Consider the following 12096-nt stretch of genomic DNA (forward strand, 5'->3'; position numbering starts at 1 on the left):
AAACAGTCTGGAAAGTTTGTAAGGGTGTTGTACCGTAGGTTGCGCTGGGAAATTCTATACGATGCGCTGTTTCCGAGATAATTAGTATTGAAGTAAGCCAGTCAAGGCGTTGAGCGCGCAAATTAAAGCGGCGGACCAGAAACGGTGACGCCAGACGTGTTCTTAATTGGATTCTTAATACTGAACAAAAGAGCGATACAGAAACATGACAGGGACAGGGCAAGGCACCTTGGGTGACAGCTGAATTCTTAGCCCTTAGAGAAGGAGATGGTGTTGAGCCTTGGTATAATTCTCAGCCTTCAGTCTGTAGCAGAAGTTTAATGCATTTACTTCTTCCATTTTGAAATGATGACATTGGCTTTACGTGTTCTACAATATTTTTCTGAAATTATAGAAATTATTCTGGAAAAGTAAAGTTTTTCTAAATGTGAAAAACTGTTACACATCGTGTGTTCCTAGGTATACTACTCTCCAGGTACAGCATTCTTCTCTATTTCACTCACAGAAACAGACCGTGGTTGGCAGGTTACTAATTGACTCGCCCTTTTCTTCTTACAGGAAGGCTGGCGGCCCCAACTTCGCCATGTATACAGGGTGAGTACAGTACTCTCTTAAATATTTTTCATGTTTACTTTTGTTTATCCCCGACGTGATCATTATTCATTACTTCCTTTTTATTCATTTCCTCACAGGGAAGTTGGTGGTGGTGACATACTGAATATAGTGTAAGTACAACTCTCTTCTATAAATCATAGGGTACTGAGAGATTTTGTAGAACGAAAGACTTTTTTAATTTCCATACAATGTTCATATTTATAATGCTTCTTGTACTCAAGGGAAGAGGCTTAAGTTTCTGAGGTTTTCTTCTTGCCCATGTGTGTGTGTGTGTGTGTGTGTGTTTGAGGTTTACGGGCGCTAAACAGCGTGGTCATCACCGCCCATCTTGTCCATAAGAACGATTTACCTCATTACTTAAACCTGATATAGAGCAATACCCAGTTCTTAAAACGTATTAATGATAATAAATATGTAAACAAGCAGCCAAAGTTTTTGTTCATTCAACAACTCACGGATTTTCAGGAACTCTTATTTTACAAACTTTTAACATCCTGGTAATGGCCTTACTGAAGAGCGTTATTATAAGCTGAGACAAATTAGTTACCTCTTCTTATTAAATTCATACGACATATTCATATCTTTCTTCTGCACGGTAATACGATACATTACTTTTCTCTCATTTGAGTAGTACCCTATAACGTTGAGTATTCGAGAAACAATCTAATGGACTCCAGAAGCAATCTGACCGTGTGCACCACAGGATAAGGAAATCTCAACAGATACCAAACAGCTCTTACAGTGTTCAGAATGATTTGTTAGGTAGTAAAGTGTACAATCATCTGCCAAATTGCTTGTTGTCAGTCTACAAACTGCTGCAGTACGATGTGTCCGGCCACTTACAAACTAAGGATCCTGCGCACTTTCGGAGATGGAGAGCCTATTGTCTCAGAAGTCCTGTTTAAGTCAGTTGGAAGTTCTATTGCCACTGTCAGTTCCCAGTCTCTGTTGCCACATCGGCAGCCCAAAGCGTTCTTCCTGCTATTTTTCACATAGAAAACTTTTCCAAAAACGAAATTTTTAGTTTCTTTCAAGCTCAAACACAACACCTTTTCTAACTAAATTCAAGAAAAGATTTTTGACATGGTTAGAGACATTATAGAGATCTATACCACAAATGAATTTCAGATTTTTTATTTAATTTTTGTAGCAGAGAGCGCGTGAAAAGCGCTGTAGTGACTTTGCAGACAACAACACTTACCGAGAAAGGATGTCACCTTCGGATCTAAAACGACATTGCCAGATAATTTCTGTCAGAGTGTAGGGTCGATGATTTGTCATCAGCCTGACGCACTATCTCACGTTGACCCATTATTATGTGAATGTTAAATTACAAATGGAATTTGATGGTATTACGAGTGTGCCAGTTTGAAATATTCCAACCCAGAAAACGGCAGAAGCACACTGTCTCCCATCGGGCGACTGTGTAACTCTATCACCCCCTTCTCTGCATGTGTCATACGTGATTCTGTCCAACAAAATAAGAATCTAACATTTCTTAGAATTTTAGCTTATTCCATACACCAAGGGTAACACAGCTCCTCTTCTATTTACAGGTGATTCACTAAACTGAATCACGGATTCGTTTGCTCTAAATTACCAGTACACGCCTAAATTTACAAGTTGAAAGAGCGGCCATCGAGCGAAGATATTTTTTCGGTAAGTACTTCTATTTATGCATTTTCAACTTTTTCCAGTAAATATAAACTTTCTCTTTCACTCTGAGTGATACGAAATAAGTAAATGCCTGGGGATAAAATTAATGAAAAAAAGCAGTAAAGTGATATGGTATCAGTGGGAACTATTCAGGAATGTCGAAGCTGGAATGTAGTGAATGTGTTATGTCAACTGAGTCTGCCTAGTTGGCACGATCAGACGGCCTGATGGCTAAGGTCGCTAATAGCGAAATGCAGAAAAGAGTTGGAGTCCCAGCCTGGAAAAAATTCTCATGTGACCTCATGTAGAACTCTCTGAGTTCTACTATTTCCGTTTCTGCTGTACATATGAGACCTCAGAAATAACAGATCACCTCATGCCAATTACTGAAGAAAATTTAAACTACTTCCTGCACGAAAATGAAGCGAGCATCGAAATCACAATTGTCAAGTTTACCTTTCTATTCTATTGGGAGGAAGTATTTTTTTTTCCTTTTCTAGTAACGTAATGTTTACAAATTTCTAATGTTAATTCTAAAATGACTATAGTGCTAAACCTTTTTCATGAATTAGTATACAACCACGTCGTTGTTATTGCGCTGGTCAGTCCGAAGACTGCTTCGATGCAGCTCTCCATGCTACTCAATGCTGTGTAAAGTCGTTTCACCTACATCCTCAAGAACCTCTCAGCTGCAGTCAGGACTGTGTTCTCTCTACAACTTTTACCCTCTAAATATCCCTCTATGGAGGAACCGACTATTTCTCCTCAGCATGTGCACTACCACCCTATCTCTAGAAACTAAATAGGTCTTCAAAGAATTTATTTAAGCAACGAACTGTTACTTCGTCCTGGCATTGTACGAACATTCTCATGATACCAACTTGGCGCTGATACTGTCAAAGTATGCTCATAGTACACACTTCGACAAGGCTTTGATGCATTTTAGAAATCACGATGCACTAATAGAGCTATTCATGCTACTCGACAGAGGTCATGTCTTACGAAATGGGCTACAATCACTGAAGATCATATACTTTCAGTCTCGACTTTTATTTGGTATGATAAAAGAGTCCTCTAAAACTGTTCTTTAGAGGCACGTTTCATCACGAGAACTTAACTCCTTTCAACTAGTGGCTAACATTTCCATGAAACTCATCGAAAAGTCTCGTACCTTGGAAAACCACAACTGTTCAGTATAAGCCTTCCAAGAACTTTCAAATGGTATCCTGTCTTTGTCCTCCACAGTTTCTGAACACCCCGTTTCCCTCAACTGTTTAACGAAGTTTTGTGCCGCAGTTTCTTTCCCTATCTCTGACGTAAGGATTTCTCACAACTAAAATTAATGTAAAATAGCCGTTGTGGGTTTTAATGAATTACACTCATTTATCTATAGTAGTTTTCACAGTTACATCTCTACTAACACGAACAGTACATTTATACCGCCAAATCGAAATTGGTGTCTGTGGTCATGAGCATATCGTGAACCAATACCTCATCCCCGACAGCTTGCCACACTGGTAGGTGGTGCACAGTATAAGAGAATGTTAGTAGGTCCCTGTGTTACTTGAAATTTCTCTCATGTAATCCATATGACTATTTCATGACATATACTTGAGAGCACGAAATATGTTGCTTGATTCTTCTTGGAAAGTGCGCTCGCCAATTCAATACTGTTAGCTTCGGCTTGGTGCACAACAACGCTCTTGTGGTGTCTGCCACCGCAGTCAGACGTTCATCTAGATAACAGTCTCTTGTTGACCAAATGAACCCATGAGGCAACGTGCAGCTGTTCTTTGAATCGTCCCAGTCTCTCCTTTTAAAACTCCACGACATGTGTACTTAGACTTCCCAGGAACTAACGGCCCATGGTTTTGTAAGCTGCTTCCTATTCGGATGCACCACATTTTCTTTGAATTATCCAGTCTGGCATATGCGATTCTTGATAGTAGTTGTAAGTGGTCGTTCCAAACTAAGTAGATCCAGGCATGTACGCCTTGGTATTTGTCAAGTTTGTTTCGGCAGTGCCTGTGTTGCCTGGCAGATTAACGGCGAGAACAAGTGTGCCGGCCAGCCTGGATATGGTTTTTAGGCGGTTTCCCGCATCCGCCTGGGTGAATGTTGGGCTGTTACTCACGTCACGCCTCAAATACACAATACACAAACGTTTAGAAAGCCGTTCGACCACTTTCATCTGAATAACACTACAAGCAGACAGTTGGGGCACACAAACTGCGTCCTCGTGGGTACAGGGGTGGTGACAGGATCGGCATCCGCCCCACTCTAACATTAACAACGCCAAACCCGATACCAACCACCACGCCATGAAAGCAACACAGTTTGGCCGTAGTACCACGAAAGTTTCTGATGGTGTATCAGTAAACAGGAGACAATCTGACTTACAAATGTTATACACTGCTAAGTGCCATTACACTTAAAACTTAAGAAAAATATCGTTTAGATTTAATAAATAATCCACAATTAAAACGATCTGCCAATAATAATTTGTACGGAAACTGTGGGTGCAATACTCCACTTCGTAACAGAGCCATAAGACTAATGGACAAATCTGTCATGTGAGAATTCCCTTCCTCTAAAGATGAGCTGACTGCTTGAATCAATTGTATTTTGAGCTAATTGTATTTAACCCTTTTTTTTTCCTCCGCAGGTGCGTTCTGGCCGCGAAAATCCAAATTCTTTGTATACATCTACATCTATACTCTGCAAAGTACTTGGTCGACGTTACTTCTCCTTGCATCAAGACGACCAGTTCTCTGCAGTACACACAAGTTGGCCAGTGAGGGCGACGCCATTGCCGCGTTGCTCATCAAGTGAGTACAGCTACCAGTCCTTACTTTAACCCTTTCTCAACATTGTACTTGAAAATTCTAACCTCGCTCTTAAGTTTCACTACAAGTGCTAGTCGCTTAATTAAAGCGATTTGATCCTCGATAAAAGTAGATCACGTGTTTGTACCTACAGAGCTGTGTGCTTTTATAAACTGCTCTGTGGTGGTCTGGTGGTCTACACTGGGTATCATACATGTGGGAGACGGTTCATGTAACTTCTTGTGTATAAATCGCAGTGATTAATTCTTCTCTGCACCCTCTCACCATGGTAGCCTGTAGCCCTTCAACTTTACATGTCCCTGTCTTTAAAATGAAGAAGCATTAAGATAGAAATTTACTGAATGTAATCATTAATGCAGTCATTATTCGTATACGTCTCGTTCTGAGTATGTAGACAGTGGAAATAATATTTCGTTACCCACTTACATTGACTGTGAATTAAATCTGCAAGAAAATCACTGAGGTAACCAACACATCGACTAGGATTTCAGATGTCATGTAGTAAGTTCTTCAAGAAAAACACAAAAAGTGACAAACGAGGCTCATTTCCTATAAAGAATTGTCATAGTGAATCGTCCGCTTGAAGTGAGCGAGAAGTATTCGATGTTCCATAACACAAGCGGGTACTGGCTTTTCTTTATCACAATCCACCGTCCAGTTTATTCATATAGACAGCATATTCCAGGATGAATGGGGCCAGATAGCGTCAGGGACATGCAAGAATTGTCATCTCCAAACAGTTTCTGTCAGTGTACTCTGAAAAAATTCAGGAGAATAAGAATGGTACGTTAATTTGCATGTGCAGGACTCCAGATAGTATCTGAAGGGTAAGAAAAGGATGTCCCCTGTCCTGTCCGAGGGTCATGTTGGCATATGCACAACTGAGCCCACAACATCTCACGTGGTTTCTCAACTTGCGATTATGTCACATTACTCGAAACAGCTATTCATAGCATTATGTTGTCTTTCCTGGAAATTTGAGCGCCCAGGTGTTCACCCTGTCTTCATTATTTTCTCATTCCTTTGTGGTTAGGTCTTAAGGGAAATACTCGTGAGGAACAAGTTTCTAACTACAGATATTCGTTATTTGCCCTGAAAACGTCGCAGTTTCAGATCTTAAAAGACGCTATCTGCAACTACCTCTACATCTATACTGCTGTGTTTAATCTAAACTTGTCCTCAAGACCCCTGCGGGGGCGACACGTGGGCGCTTGAAGAATATTCTTAGATTCATAATTTGAGGCCGGCTCTTGAAAGTTTGAAAGCAGGTTTCCGCGGCATATTTACGCCTATAATAAATATCTAAACAAGCAGCCAAAGTTTTTATTCATTCAGTTTTTTCAGTATCCCTGTGACACTCTTTCACGAGTCAAACAGATACGTGACAATTCGGGCTGCCCTTCTCCGTACACGTTCAATATCCCTTGTTAATCCAATACGGTATAGTTCGCACACAGTTAAGTAATATTATAGGATATGTCGCACGAATGACCACTATGCAAACACCTTTGTCTACTGATTGCATTTTCTCTGAATTCTACCCATAAACCTGCTGTACCCACAACAGTGCCAACATCATCAATCCACTTCACTCAGGTATTTGTATGAGTTCGCACATACTAACTGTGACTCGTAGTCATGGAATACTGCGTTTCTTAGTTTTGTGAACTGCAAAGTTTTACATTTCTGAACATTTAAAGCAATTTGAGAATCTACCAAGTAATTTAGACTATAGTACCGCTGTTTTCTTAGCAATGTAACGGACTAAGTCGGCTTGTGCTCATCCAGCCGTGATTGTTGCAGAGATCACAAGTGGATTTATTACAGTACTACAAGCATGGCAGTTCGAACTATTACATCCAAGAAACCGACAGCAGTACAGCCTCTCCCACATTGCTATCATCTATTTAATTTGCTCCCCCTGTACATACAGCATTTCATTCTATCTTAACATATGGATGCATCTAACACTTCACAGCATTTTAGCGTGTTTGGGAGTAACAGGAATAGTAAATATTTGTTTTTTATCTTAACATATGGATGCATCTAACACTTCAAAACATTTTAGCGTGTTTGTGAGTAACAGGAATAGTAAATATTTGTTTTTTATCTTAACATATGGATGCATCTAACACTTCATAGAATTTTAGTGTGTTTGTGAATAACAGGAATAGTAAATATTTGTTTTTTCTCTTTTCAGGCGATTTGCTGAACTGAATTATGGAAACATATCCTCTAAATTGCCAGTGAAAACGTAAATTTACAAGTTGAAGAAGCGGCCATCGAGCGATGACTTTTTCGGTAAGTAACTTACTTCTGTTTACTCATTATCAACATTTCGAAAAACCCGTTTCACTCGCAGTTGAAATTAGTTATTTGCACTGGAGTGAAATAAGTGAAGAGCTGTAGACCGAGTAAAGAAAAACGCATTGCAGAGATACGATGTCAGTGAATGCCGAAGCTGGAATATGTGGCTCATTGGAACCCAAACCAGGTTTTCTTACATCTCGCGAGCAGTGACAAAGTAAACCACCATCACCAAATAAATCCGTTCGTCAGCGGTACCATAACACTCCCTATGAGATAACATCTTGTTGTAGTGGTCAGAATACATAGGTTGGCCCAAAAGTGATAAAGACTGAATCAGATAATGAATAGAGTATCTAAATCAGGATTTTCAAGCCTAGCTGTCCATAGTATTATGGGAAACAATTTGTTTCTTCTTATATAGATGTGAGAGCTACATATTTTATAATGTCAATGGTAAAACCGATTCTAATGCTAAACATTTTGAAAGTAGGTTTCCTCGGAATGTTTACGCCTATCTTCAAGAGTCTGGCAGTTCAGTTTTTTCAATATCCCTGTGACGCTCTTCGTTGTTATTGTGGTCCTGGGTCTGAAGACTGGTTTGATGCAGCTCTCCGTGCTGCTTTATGCTGTGAACACCTCTACATTTTTGCAAGCAAATATAACGAACATCCTAAAGAGCTTCTTAACTGTAGCCAAGACAACTTTTAATCTCTGCATCTCCCTCTGTAGCCGAACTGACTACTACTCAGGTATCAATACGTCAGTATGTGTCATACCAACCCACCTCTTCTGTTGGTCAAGCTAAGTAGATCATCAAACAATTTATTTAAGCGATAGGCTACTATTTTTTTATTGGCATTGTACGAGAATTCTCATGATATCGATATGGCACTGATAAGATCAAGTTAGAGTATCACATTAATCGCTACGGCATCCAATGCACGCAGTACATACTGCAACAGGATGTCTGATGCCATTTAGAAATCACGATCCACTAATTGGGCTATTCATCCTAGTCGATGCAGGTTATATTTTAAACAGTAGGTTAAGAATCACTGAAGATCATATGCTTTCAGTCTAGATTTTTATTTTGTATGAGAAAAAGGTAAAGTTTCTAATGGTCATCTAAATGTATGTTTTTTCGAGGCAAGTTTCACGCCGAGAATTTAACTCCCGCCAGCGACTGGGCAACATTTACATACGAGGGTCAGTCAAAAAGTAATGCCTCCTATTTTTTTTCTACATTTAATTGTCAGGAAATTTAAATGCAATTACATAGGTTGAAAACCACAACATTAAGGATCATTTTGTCATTTTTCAATGTAATCTCCGCCCATCTCTACAGTTTTGGTCCATCTTTGAACAAGGGCATGTATCCCAGCACGGTAAAAATCACAGCTCTGCTTCCTAAGCCATTGACGCACGGATGTTTTGACGGCCTCCTTATCTTCAAAATGAATCCCACGATGAGCTTCTTTTGTGGCCCGAACACATGGAAGTCTGATGGTGCCAGGTCAGGGCTGTATGGGGGATGAGGCAAAACTTCCCATCCAATTTTGACAATCTCGTCAGAGGTGTGACGACTGGTGTGTGGTCTTGCATTGTCATGCAAAAGAAGAACATCTGCCATTGATTTTGTTGGGCGAACTCGCTGAAGACGTGCTTTAAGTTTTGTGAGCGTTGTGACGTATTGAACAGAATTTATTGTGCATCCCTGCTCCAAAAAATCAACCAGAATCACACCCTCTGTATCCCAGAAAACTGTTGCCATAACTTTCCCTGCCGATCGCACAGTTTTGAATTTTTTCTTCCTCGGCGAGCTTGTGTGACGCCACTCCATTGACTGCCTCTTTGATTTGGGTTCAAAAAAATGCACCCATGTTTCGTCCCCGGTCACAATTTTTTTCAGAAACTCATCTCCCTCCAAACGGAAGCGCTGCAAGTGTTGGGAGGCTATTGATTTCCTTGCCTCTTTATTCTGATCGGTTAACATTCTTGGAACCCACCGTGCACAAACTTTTGAGTACCCCAATTGTTTAATAATCGTGATCACACTGCCTTTACTAAGAGAAATAATGCGACACACTTCATCTGCAGTCACCCGACGGTCACCACGAATGATGTCATCAACTTGCTGAATGTTGTGTGGAGTCACTGCACTCACCGGCCTGCCGCTCCGCTTTTCGTCAGTCAACGGTGTTTGCCCTTCAGCTTCCTTACAACGACGAACCCATCGTCTAACAGTGCTGACATCCACTGTCACAACACCATACACCTTCTTCAGTCTTTCATGAATGCGTATGGGCGTTTCACCTTCTGCATTCAAGAATTCAATCACACAACGCTGTCTCAAACGAACATCGATGTCGGCCATCTTACAAACTTCTGCTGTGCTGCCACCTGTTGACACAGAAAGTTACTACTGCAGTGGATTGCAGAAGAAGGTTTGAGGAATGGCGCCAAATTCAAATTTTTCACTTAACTTAATTTTTTTAAGTAGAAAAAAAATTGGAGGCATTACTTTTTGACCGACCCTCGTAAAACCCACGGGAACGTCACGTACCTTGGAGTTTCCCAGTTATTCCATATAAGTCTTCCATAGACTTTCACATGGCAATTTATCTTTGTCCTCAGCAGGAACGTCTCATAAATCAGTTCCTAAAGTATTTCCGTTTCCCGTAACTGTTTAACAGAATTATTTATCGTGCTTGTATTCCCTGTCCATCTTGTAAGTTTTAATTACAGCACACAATTAAAATGAGTAAGAAAACACATTTGTGGGTTTTGTGAGTTAGACTCGCATTTGCACTAACACGAATAGTTGCATTTATACCGTTCTATCGAAATTACTGACTATGGTCATGAGCAGATCGTGTACTAATATCTCGTCCCCGACAACTTGTCCCACACGCAAATGGCGGAAGAGAAATGCCGGTGATGGTAGGGCTCTTAACTGAGTGATTCCATGATGATGTTCTGAGCTTTTAGGGATGATGGAGAAGGATAAATATTTCAATTTGATGTAAAGGATACTGGTCCGGAGACGACAGAGGCATTAGTTATAAGGGAAAATCGTTCTGATACCTCTGACAGTGTAATGCACCTACCGGTGCTCTTGTTGCTGAGACTGTAATGTAGGCGACTTTCAGAGGTGGTAGTATGGGCTGGAACTAGAAACAAAAAGACTAGTATACATGGGTTCTAAAATGCATACCTCAAGAGCTATGACCACTTGTTCATCTTCAACACGTCTGTTCTACTGGAAACACTTTGGTTACCATTTTTTTTTTTTTTTGAGGAGAGGGTTTGGACCAAAAGAAGAATAAAGTCCATTAAATATGGGCTATGAAAAGCGTACCTTAAGAGCTACAAGCACGTAATCAGTAGAAGAACGTCATTCGCTTCAAATTTTTTTTTCAAGTTTCACTTTTTTCCCTCAATTTTTGTTTCAATTGTGGATTGTTTTGTGTTCCATCACAGTAAGCCTATTTGTAAAGTCTATCTGTAAAAGGTCTACGATACCCCAGGATTTTATAATATTTATCAATATTTCTACACTCGTTCTGAGCAATACTTGTACTTCATTGGTGTTACTTGCGTAACATGATAATATTGGAAATGCTATAAAAGCAACAAATTTTACCTTTAGACTCCAGAATGTACCAGTATCTAATGCGCTTATCAATAAAATTGACACAATCTGACACACATTATACACTCCTAGGTGGGATAACTTATAAAGTTAAGGAAAACTTCTCAGATCTGTAAATAATTCACAATTAGAAACAACTGCCAATAGTAGTGTACACAGAGAGTGTATGCATAACGCTCTGTTCATAACAAATACCCTAAAATCTATGAATAAAATAAGAACAAAAGATGTTAAAAACGCAAATTAATTTACCATGTGAGAACTCTCTTCCTTCAAAGATGACCAAACATGACTAACTGCTGACCATTTTGTGGTAGTTGTCAGAAAAAGCTTATCAATCTTTTTTTTTTCTCCGTAGGTGCGCTCTGGCCGCGAAAATCTAAATTCTTCGTCTACATCTACATCTATACTCTGCAAAGTAATTGGTCGACGTCCGTCTTGTTGTATCAAGACGGCCAGTTCTTCCAGGGACTGAAGGAGCTGAACGGAGAGAGCGGCGACATTGCTGCGTTGTTCAAGTGAGTACGGTTACCGATTCATATTTCAGCCCATTTTCAAAACTGTACATCAATACTCTAACCTCGCCCTTCAAAATCTCACTGCACGCGCTAGCCGTCCAATTATACTCCCTTTACCCTTGGAATATTCATTCAACATCAGGCCTATACTTACACAAATGTACACATCACAGTGTGATTTTATAACCTGCTGTTTTCTATTGTTCATTGGTTGTCACAGATGTAGGAGGTGGTTCGTGTCGTTGCTTACGTATAATGCTCACAGATGAATTCCTCTCCGCACTCACCGACCAGGATAGCCTATAGTCCTTCAGCTTCACATGGTTCTGTCATTAAAATTAGGAAGCATTAAGATAGTAATTTACTGGATGTGATGACAGGACAACTTGTAATCGTATATATCTTTTTCTCACAATACAGTCAGTGCAAATAACATTTGAATACTCGGGTCACTTTAACGGTGAAACACATCAGCAAGTAACTCACTGAGGGAATCAGT

The 12096-nt window shown here is 40.0% G+C and overlaps 1 long non-coding RNA gene across 1 annotated transcript; it reads left to right on the forward strand.

Moving 5' to 3' along the window:
* Window positions 1–555: 555 nt before the first annotated feature.
* LOC126285006 (uncharacterized) lies at window positions 556–2251 on the forward strand. The gene is made up of 3 exons (XR_007551592.1): window positions 556–594; window positions 693–725; window positions 2172–2251. It is a non-coding gene; the product is annotated as an uncharacterized LOC126285006 (long non-coding RNA).
* Window positions 2252–12096: the final 9845 nt, after the last annotated feature.

Source organism: Schistocerca gregaria, chromosome 1 (genome assembly GCF_023897955.1).
Source record: "Schistocerca gregaria isolate iqSchGreg1 chromosome 1, iqSchGreg1.2, whole genome shotgun sequence".
NCBI classification, from domain to species: domain Eukaryota; kingdom Metazoa; phylum Arthropoda; class Insecta; order Orthoptera; family Acrididae; genus Schistocerca; species Schistocerca gregaria.